Raw genomic sequence first — 10,166 nt, forward strand, 5'->3', positions numbered from 1 at the left:
CTCACTGGCAGCCCCCGTTGACCCGGGCTGGGACCAGATCCGCCGGTCCCTCCAACCAAATGACGTCCCTCCGTCCCGGATCCCCTCCGTCCCGGTTCTCCAAGTCCTTTTTCCCCAATATTTTTATGTCCTCTCTATTACCCCATATCTCCATGATAGCTCCGTTTCATGCATATAAGATATCAAAATGTCCACTGTGAGATGCTCTTCATTTCATTCCATTGTGGCATGCTTGTTTGAGTTCATCGTGATGCCCAAATCACTGATGCAAGAGTGCTATAAAATGTTTACTACTGCTACTTATCAGATTATGATGATTTGTCATTTTGTCACATTTGATGTGTGCTTCATATGGGCATGAGATCTACATGTGTTTTAAACTATGCCATGCCATCTTTACAGGGGTGCTTGCCATGTATTTTTGTGATATATATGGTGACTAGCACAAGCATGCAAAGTAGCCTTCGTGATATTGCTGTTTTCAGGGACTTAGGATTTTGCTAAGTCTTGTGCCTGCTGTTATTTTGATGCCATGTAAACATGATGCTACAGTGTGATCCATGCTTGTTTTGAGTTGCTTCAGTAAGGATGTTTTTAACATATGGTTATGCTCTCTCTGTCGATGCCCCTATTTTAATTTATGGAGTGACCTAGCATGTCTTAATCTTGCTCTACTTTTGCTATAAAATGTTCCTGGCAGATTGTTTACATGTTAATCAATTTTGCCATGGTTGTTGTTAGTGATCCATGCATGCTATGAACTTGCTCTTGCCATGGTTAGCTTCATGAACATGTCTTCTTGCTGTTTCCATGCTTGTTTTGTCATGCAAGGCTTTGTGTTGAGTGATTTGAGCTCGCAAAGTTGCCTTCATAATTCTGTTTATGCCATGCTCTGTTTTCTGCTAAGTCTAAAACTGTTAATAAAACTTGCTATGTTTACATGAGTGCCATCATATCTTCTATGCCTTTTTGGCTCATGATCAGTAAGGGACTTTTCATCTATGCATTTAGTAGAATCATGCCATGCCTTTGTTTGCTATTATGTGTTCCTGTAGCATGTTGTTTGCTATTATGCCAAGTCTGTGAAGCTGATATCTTTTGCACTTTTTCTATACTTGTTTGAACCTGCTCTTGTGTGATTTAGCCGTAGATCAGTGTTCATGTTTTGTCAAGCATCTTGAGTACATCACTGACATATGCTTTGTTGCTATGTTGGAGTGCAGTAGCTTAGTTCCTTGTTGCATTCTAGATGGCATCGTGCTGTTAATCGCAGAATTGTGCCATTCTTGTTTTGCTTGCCATTTGCAAACCGTGCATCCGTTTCTGGTGATCTTTATATCGATTTCACCCGAAATAATCTTATCTTTCCAGTGGCATGCTTGGTTTGCCAAGTTTATCCCTTGATTATTCTTTCCCTTCCGGAGCATGCATATGCATTGCATATCATGTCTTGCATATCATGCCATGTATGGCAACATATTGCTTGTGCATTGCACCGTGATTTGATTGGTGGTACTTTTCTGGTGTTCTTGCCTTGGGTAGAGCCGGGAGATGAGTATGTGATCGAGGAACCTGTTGAGTATGCTAGCGAGGATTAAGCTTTCATCAACTCTGAGAACTTTGCAGGCAGGATGACCATACCCTCGAAATCACTTCTATCTTTTCTTTGCTAGTTGTTCGCTCTATTGCTATGCTGTGCTACCTACCACTTGCTATATCATGCCTCACATATTGCCATGTCAAGCCTCTAACCCACCTTTCCTAGCAAACCGTTGTTCAACTATGTTATCGCTTTTGCTCAGCCCCTCTTGTAGCATTGCTAGTTGTAGGTGAAGATGAAGTTTGTTCCATGTTGGAACATGGATATTGTTGGGATATCATTATTATATCTTGTTTACTTTAATGCATCTATATACTTGGTAAAGGGTGGAAGGCCCGGCCTTATGCCCGGTGTTTTGTTCCACTCTTTCCGCCCTAGTTTCCGTCATACCGGTGTTATGTTCCTTGATTTTGCGTTCCTTACGTGGTTGGGTGTTATGGGAACCCCTTGACAGTTCGCCTTGAATAAGACTCCTCCAGCAAGGCCCAACCTTGGTTTTACCATTTGCCTACCTACCACCATATACCTTCCCTTGGGTTCTACAGACTCAAGGGTCATCTTTATTTTAAAACCCCCCGGGCCAATGCTCCTCTCAGTGTTGGTCCGAACCGAGTAGACTGCGGGGCTAGCTCGGGGCAACTTGAGGGTTGGTTTTACTCGTAGTATGTCTCATCTGGTGTGCCCTGAGAACAAGGTACGTGTGACTCCTATCGGGATTTGTCGGCACATCGGGAAGCTTTGCTGGTCTTGTTTTACCATTGTCGAAATGTCTTGTAACCGGGATTCCGAGACTGGTCGGGTCTTCCTAGGAGAAGGAATATTCTTCGTTGACTGTGAGAGCTTGTGATGGGCTAAGTTGGGACACCCCTGCAGGGTTTGAACTTTCGAAAGCCGTGCCTGCAGTTATGGGCAGATGGGAATTTGTTAATATCCGGTTGTAGAGAACTTGACACTTAACTTAATTAAAACGAATCAACCGCGTGTGTAGCCATGATGGTCTCTTTTCGGCGGAGTCTAGGAAGAGAACATGGTCTTGTGTTATGCTTGAACGTAAGTCGTTTCAGGATCACTTCTTGATCATTTATAGCTTCTCGACCGTGCGTTGCTTCTCTTCTCGCTCTCTTTTGCGTATGTTAGCCACCATATAAGGTAGTGCTTGCTGTAGCTCCACCTCACTACCCTTTCCTACCCTTAAGCTTAAATAGACTTGATCTCGCGGGTGTGAGATTGCTGAGTCCCCGTGATTCACATATACTTCCAAACAGATGCAGGTGCCGATGATGCCAGTGCAGGGGACGCTACCGAACTCAAGTGGGTGTTCGACAGGGATTTGGGCCGTTACTATGTTTCCTTTCCGGATGATCAGTAGAGGAGCCCAGTTGGGACGATCGGTGATCTAGCATTTGGGGTTGTCTTTCTTTATTTTGGTTCTGTAGTCAGACCCTTTGATTGTACTTTGGATGATGTATGGATTATTTATCTATTGTGTGAAGTGGTGATTGTAAGCCGACTCTTTATCCCTTTCTTATTCAGTACATGGGATGTGTAAAGATTACCCGTCTTGCGACATGCCTACCATGCAGCTATGCCTCTAAGTCGTTCCCCGACACGTGGGAGTTATAGCCACATTGTGGGTGTTACAGGGATGCCCCAACATCCCAAGCTATTATCCAAGAATGAGCAACCAACTATGCTTGGGTATGCCCCCGAGTGGCATCCCCTCTTTCTTCCAACAACTATAGGTATTTCACTCAAGACTATATTTTTATTCGTCACATGATATGTGTTTTGCTTGGAGCGTCTTGTATGATATGTGTATTTGCTTGTTTTACTTTGTGTTTTAAGTCATCAATCCTTGCTGGACACACCTATTTAAGAGAGCCAAAATTATATCTTGACTTGTTAGAATTGCTCTCTATGCTTCACTTAAATTTTTATGAGCTATGGACTTGCTCTAGTGCTTCACTTATATCTTTTTGAGCATGGTGTGCTTTGTTATTTTTGAAGAAGTGCTCTCTTGCTTCACTTAGATTTATTTGAGAGTTAGTAAATATTTGAAGAAATTCTCTCTTGCTTCACTTAAATTATTTTGAGAGAAAGAAAATTTGTTATGCTCATGATCTTCACTTATATTTGTTTGAGCTTATGAAAAGAAACACATGAAAATTAGTCCCAAAGTGATAGATATCGAAGAAGGATAAAGAAAAAATGTCATGAAGATCATTGGACAAAATAAGCTTGATTCTTAGTAATAGTTTTGAGATATGATGATGTGATATGTGTGTCATCTTCATGAGTAATTATGCTTTAGTAAGAATATTGGTGTTAAGGTTTGTGATTCCCTATGCATGCACGAAATTCAATAATCATGCAATGAAATTATATCCTACTTGTGGTGCATTATTCGGTGTTAATTATGCTTAATGCTTGCTTATGAGATTATTCGTTTCTTGGTTGGTCACTTCCCAATCTTTTTGCTAGCCTTCATTTTGCACTAAGTATGACCTCTACTTGTGCATCCAAAAACCTTTAACCCAGTTTTGCCACACAAGTCCACTATATCTACCTATATGCGGTATTCTTTTGCCATTCTAAGAAAATTTTCATGTGCCATCTCTAATTTTCAAAATAAACATCTCTTTTGTGTGTTTGTTTCGCTCGCAGAGCGGTGAGTGGTGGCTAATAATATCCATGCTGGATGTGTTATTCTCAAGATGAGTGTTTATTAACTTGTCATTGCACAAGAATAAGGCAAAGGTATTAGGGATGCCCAGTACCGAAATGCAAAAACAAATGAATTTACTTTATGTTGTCAAATAATAAATTCCTTGGAAAGTGTTGGTATGGAGGGCAACCGTGGATACAGCTAGCTATGGAAAGTGAAAATTATGGTGGAAAAAGGAATAAACTTTATTTTCTGTTTGGGAACCGCCTATGATATATCTATGCATGGAAAGTATTGGGCACTCTAAGTCATTTTCGTTGGTGGGATGGATACACCTCCCAAAATGTTTTTATCTCAAATTTTCTCTTTGAGCTCTGGCACCTCTACAAATACCTACTTCCCTCTGCAAAGGGCATATATTTTACTTTATGCAATCTTTATTTTGAGTCTCCATCTTCTCTTATAAAAGCACCAACTAGGAGGCAATATGATTGTGCTTAAGTATTGGGTGTAGTTAATATTCTAGTGTGTTTCACGAATGGATCAATGTTTGAGCATGATGGGCTAGGGATAGCTTATTTGAACGTTGATATTTTGAAAGACATGGTTGCTTGTTGATATGCTTGAGTATCTAAATTATTATGTCAAAAGTAGACTATTGCTTTGAATCACATAAAAGTCCAAATGTCCATGCTATAAAGAAAAGAATATGACATGACATGATGAACAACACTCCACATCAAAAATTCTATTTTTATCACTTACCTACTCGAGGACGAGTAGGAGTTAAGCTTGGGGATGCTGATACGTCTCCAACATATCTATAAGTTTTGATTGTTCCATGTTGTTTTATTATCAATCTTGGATGTTTTATAATCATTGTATAGTCATTTTATATCATTTTTGGCACTAACCTATTGACATAGTGCCAAGTGCCAGTTGCTGTTTTTCCATGTTTTTTACATCGTAGTAAATCAATATCAAACGGAGTCTAAATGCCACGAAACTTTATAGAGATTTTTTATGGACCAGAAGGAAGATATTGGGCCCTGGTATCTCCTGGGGGAGTCCTGAGGAGGGGACCGAGGGAGTCCTAGACTAAGGGGTCCTCGGGCGTCCGATCTGTTGGATTTGGGCCGGACTGATGGGCCGTAAGGATAAAAAGACCGAAGACTCTACCCGTGTCCGGATATGACTCTCGGTGTGGAAGGCAAGCTTGGAGAGCAACTATGAACATTCCTTTCTCTGTAATTGACCTTGTGTAACCCTAGATCCCTCCCGTGTCTTTATAAACCGGAAGGCTAGGTCCGTAGATAGACCGAATCCTCATAATCATAGCCTGACTAGACTTTTAGGGTTTAGTCATTACGATCTCGTGGTAGATCAACTCTTGTAACACTCATATTCATCAAGATCAATCAAGCAGGACATAGGGTATTACCTCCATAGAGAGGGCCCAAACCTGGGTAAAACATTGTGTCCCCCGTCTCCTGTTACCATCGATCCTAGACACACAGTTCGGGACCCCCTACCCGAGATCCACCGGTTTTGACACCGACATTGGTGCTTTCATTGAGAGTTCCACTGTTCTGTCCTCAAAAGGTTTGATGGCTCCTTCAATCGTCAACAACGATGCTGTCTAAGGCGAGACCTTCCTGCCTAGACAGATCTTTGTGTTCGGCGGCTTCGCACTGTGGGCCAACTCGTTTTGCCATCTGGAGCAGATCGATAGCTATGCCCCTGGCCACCAGGTCAGATTTGGGAGCTTAAACTACGTTGCAGACATCCGTGGAGACTTGATCTTCACCGGATTCGAGACCGTGGCAACCACTCCTAATCACCCCGATGGACATGACCTATATCTGTCATCGGACCGCATCCAGGAGATAGCTCCCGTAACCGCTCCGGACATAGATCCGGAGCATACTGCGCCATCCAAGGACCGGACGCTCAACCCCACCATGGAGGCCACAGATTCCCCAGCGTTGGAGCCGCACATGGACTTAACCTCGCACGATATCTGTGTTACCGGAACTCCGGACTCGTCTCCGGCAATAAGTTCCGAATCGGGTGAGTTCGCGGATGCCAAACTTGATCATTTATCGATCTTTGAATTCAGCGCCGCAGACATCTTCCAGCACTCGCCTTGGAGCGAAGTGCTAAATTCATTAAAAAATCTATCCCTAGCGGGGGATTCACAGTCGAACGATATCCGGTTCGAACTAGAAGCTGATGACAGGGAATTTCGCTCCCCACCCACCACCCACTTTATAGCCACTGTCGAAGACTTAACTGACATGCTCGATTACGGCTCCAATGACATCGACGGTATGGACGACGATGCCGGAGAAGAAGAGGCCCAGGACCCGCCATTCACCGGATGCTGATGACCACTTCATCGTACGATGTATACATGGTGGATGCACCAAAGGAGAACAACGGCGATGACAGAGAAGATCCAGTTGAGGATAAACCTCCAGAGATACAATCGAAACACCGGCTTCAGCGGTGCCACTCTAAGTCACGCTGCAGTAAAGATATCAACACCGACACAAGAGAAGATAACACTCCGGAAGGTGCCGAAGACAACGAAGACCCCGTTGACGTAGCTACCGAACAGGACGAACGGGAAGATGGGCAGGTTACCCTTGTAAACAGGCCACACACGAGGACTCGAAGGACAGTAATTATCTTACGCTCTCCGAGGATGAGGCGAGCCTCGGCACCGAGGATTTCATCATGCATGAGGAACCTCTTGAGCAGAAGCGCTTCAAGCGCCAGCTAAATAGCCACTGCAAGGATCTTGAAAAAGAAGCAGCAGCAGCTGCAAGCTGACCAAGATCTGGTCAACGATAAATGGACCGACGTACTAGTAGCCGAAGAATACGGTCTCAAGCGCCCGGCCAAAAGCTACCCGAAGCGCAAATTACTACCTCAGTTCGACGACAAGGCGCGGGAACACATACCACCATCGCGCAATGCGGCTGACCGACCACCATGTGCCTGGGACAAAGCGGCAACTCAAGCTGAACACCAGCCTGCCCCGCCTCATCGCAAAGGCAGAGGTAAATCAGCTCACGGTCATACATACGACCTCTGACATGACCTGAACTATAAAGTAGGACATACTAGATCAATCTACGGATCGCGAGGACGTGCCCCAACACGCGACAATGGCCACCTTTTTGGACGTGACAAACTTAGTCATGCGTGGTCCGAAAGCGGCAGACAGACCCCATCAGAGCTACGGCGCGATACAACCCGATATAGAGGCGCCGCACACCCTCATTGCTTCACCAACGAAGTCATGGAACATGAATTCCCAGAAGGGTTCAAACCCGTGAATATAGAATCATATGATGGCACCACAGACCCCGCGGTATGGATCGAAGACTTCATTCTCCACATTCATATGGCCCGCGGCGATGACCTTCATGCCATTAAGTACCTCCCCCTAAAACTCAAAGGACCAGCACGGCACTGGTTGAACAGCCTGCCTGAAAACTCCATCGGCAGCTGGGAGGACTTGGAAGAAGCCTTCCTGGATAACTTCCAAGGTACATAGGTTCGACCTCCGGACGCTGATGACTTAAGCCATACAGTTCAACAGCACGGAGAGTCCGCCAAGAAAATCCGGACCAGGTTCCTAACTAAAAGGAACCAGATAGTCGACTGTACGGAAGCCGAAGCCCTAGCGGCCTTTAAACACAGCGTCCGCGCTGAATGGCTCGCCCGCCACCTCGGCCAAGAGAAGCCAAAGTCCATGGCGTCCCTCACGACACTCATGACCCGCTTTTGCGTGGGTGAGGATTGTTGGCTGACCCGTAGCAAAAACAATGCAAGCGACGACATAGCAATGACAATTCTCGACGCAACAGGTACAAATGTCGAAATAACAATGACAACATCGAGGGTATGGCGGTCAATGTCGGATTCAGTGGCTCTAAGCCTGGTCAGTGGAAGAAGACGTTCAAAAAGAACAATTCAGGCCCATCTAGCCTGGACCGCATACTCGATCGTCCGTGCCAGATTCATGGCACCCCAGACAAACCACCCAATCATACCAATAGAGATTGTTGGGTTTTCAAACAGGCCGCCAAGTTAAATGCTAAAAACAAGGATAAGGGATCACACAGCGAAGACGACGACGACGAGCCTCGGTCGCCGAACACAGGGGGACAGAAGAAGTTCCCTCCTCAGGTTAAAACGGTAAACATGATATACGCTACCCATATCCCCAAGAGGGAGCGCAAGCGCGCGCTCACGGACGTCTATGCGATAGAGCCAGTCGCCTCAAAATTTAACCCATGGTTGTCATGCCCGATCACTTTCGACCGCCGGGATCATCCGACCAGTATCCGTCATGGCGGTTCAGCCGCACTGGTCCTGGACCCAATACTTGATGGGTCCACCTGACGCGAGTCCTGATGGACGACGGCAGTAGCCTCAACTTGTTTTATCAGGATACAATGCACATTATGGGCATTAACCCATCGCGGATCAAGCCCACAAAGACTACCTTTAAAGGAGTCATACCGGGCGTAGAGGCCCACTACACGGGCTCAATCACTCTGGAGGTTGTCTTCGGGTCTCCGTACAATTTCCGAAGTGAAGAGTTAATCTTTGATATTGTCCCCTTTGGCAGCGGCTACCACACAATGCGCGGACGAACCGCATTTGCTCGATTCAATGCGGTGCCACACTACGCTTATCTCAAGCTTAAGATGCCCGGACCGCGCGGCGTCATAACAGTCAATGGAAATACGGAACGCTCCCTACACACCGAGGAGCACACCGCTGCCTTAGCGGCAGAGGTACAGGGCAGCCTTGCAAAGCAGAACCTCAATTCGGTGGCCGATCCCCCGGACACTGTAGGAGAGTCCGAACCATTCCGCAGAAGGACAACTCGGCTCGTCAGGAGCTCGACTAGAAATTTGGCCTCCATCCCCGTCTTGACCAAGTGGCGGCCATCATACCGCACGTACATAATTACGCACTAAAAATACCATGGACCCAGATGGAGGCATAATCAGCTTGTGATCCGCAATACGGCTCGACCGCCCCGGACACTCATACTTTCACTATTCCCCTTTTTTCTTTTGTTTTTCCTTTTTACAGGCCTTTCCTGGCAGCTTGACCATCGATTCTTTTTGAAGGATAAGAACATCAAGACAACAAGAAGCATGGACGTACTGGGAAACTCTTAGGTGGCCTCTTTAACGATCCCTTTACCTATCTTCAGGATCACACTCAACTCTCTCTTGGTGAAGGCATAGTAAATACCCTTTCCTCTTCTTGCATTACTTGTACAAATGCGCTTTAACGCACCAAGGAAATTATAATAGAAGCAGTTTGCGGCCCAAATTTTCACGGCTCTAGCTTACCACTGGCTCTTCCTTTTTCTTTTCCTTTCTGGTAATTCCATCAGATAAACACTTGTACATTCGGGTGCGTTTCAATTTGCCAGGGGCTTCATAAGTGCCCCACAATACGGCAACAAAAGTCTGAACACTTTTACAGTATAGTTCGGCACCCCAAATTTAGCACTATATGCAATGGCTCCGAATCATGTCTTTGGTCAATAGTTGGGTTGCCCGGCTCCTGTGCTTGCTACCTTACGTTCCGCTATATCGGCTAAGGTAGTAAAGGGAGAACTACTGCGATTGTGCCTTGGTTTATCCAAAGGAGCACCTCAGTAGAGAAAGCCGAAAACTGACTGTCATGATGCGGCGAGAGCCTGTCAGCTGTTCGGAGGCTGCAAATCATTGGAGATTTCTACCGCATTATGCGAAGGATCGGTACTTCCCGATCAGACGCTCATAGCACTCTGGTTCGGATACCAGGGGCTGCGCCTATGTTTTATTGTCAAACTCCTATGGCTAAGTGAGGGCGTTAAAGCTG

This window comes from Triticum dicoccoides, chromosome 5A (assembly GCF_002162155.2).
Source record: "Triticum dicoccoides isolate Atlit2015 ecotype Zavitan chromosome 5A, WEW_v2.0, whole genome shotgun sequence".
Classification (NCBI taxonomy): domain Eukaryota; kingdom Viridiplantae; phylum Streptophyta; class Magnoliopsida; order Poales; family Poaceae; genus Triticum; species Triticum dicoccoides.